The sequence below is a fragment of the Etheostoma spectabile genome, chromosome 24, assembly GCF_008692095.1.
Source record: "Etheostoma spectabile isolate EspeVRDwgs_2016 chromosome 24, UIUC_Espe_1.0, whole genome shotgun sequence".
NCBI lineage: Eukaryota > Metazoa > Chordata > Actinopteri > Perciformes > Percidae > Etheostoma > Etheostoma spectabile.
This window is the reverse complement of record NC_045756.1, coordinates 14,908,707-14,909,613: the sequence shown is the minus strand read 5'-3', so window position 1 is coordinate 14,909,613 and position 907 is coordinate 14,908,707. Positions and strand designations below refer to the sequence as shown.

The 907-nt window shown below is 34.0% G+C and overlaps 1 protein-coding gene across 1 annotated transcript in view; it reads right to left on the bottom strand.

Moving 5' to 3' along the window:
• The window catches only part of dgkza (diacylglycerol kinase, zeta a), a 154,233-nt gene that overhangs the window by 34,574 nt on the left and 118,752 nt on the right, over positions 1–907 (bottom strand). The gene's annotated exons all lie outside the window — the stretch shown is intronic.

Here is a 907-nt window from a genome sequence, read left to right as displayed (position 1 = left end):
CTTTTTAACCAAAATACCACAAAAATGGATTGGATTCCATGCAACGCTTTGCAAATACAACTGATCCCTGACTATTCATTCCTGACTTAACTCATCTGTACGTTACTCTGATCTTAACTGTTAGTCAAATTAATTCAAAATTTCTGCTTTTTTTAACTCAAATATTAGGTATAATTCTATATAGATGAGGGTTGTTGACCATGAATTCCAAAAAGTAGTGTAAGACTAGTGGTAGTAAGGTGGTGTGAGTGAAAACTAAAAAAAAGTCTGAAAAAGGGACAAAAATGGAAAATAAAAGACTGCAGACACGACCAAGGGTTGAAAAAAAAGTCTGGCTCTACATTTTCGAGTAAAGAAGTACTTTTATCTGTTTATATTATGCATATTATATAATACGGAGAAGTTAACCCTCATGTTGTCCTCGGGTCAAATTTGACCAGTTTTTTAAAGTTTCTATGCCACAAAATTTGGGTTTCTTTAATAACACGGATGGTTCCATACACGAAACAGGCTGTGATTATCCACAGTGTTCCTCTGATCGTAACTATCAGTCAAAATAATTCATAATTTCTGATTTTTTTTTTTTAAATCCGAAATTAAGTACTTAAGATAAATTAGTTTTTATTGACCATGAATTCAAAACAGCGTAGAAAATATGAGGCAAAATCAGGTCATTTTCCATAAATAAGTGTAAAGCTATAGTGATAATCAGTTGTAATGAAGTTGGCTAAGACGATCTAACACAGAATTGGGTGATAATTTATACTGTATGCTTTATGAACAGGCCAAACAGACGGAGGGCAACACATACTAGGATTTGGGGTGTTATTTTGTGTCTCTGGTGCTTCCACACGCATACACACTTGGGAAAAAAAAAGTGAGTGAGATCCGGTTTCTGAATGTCCTC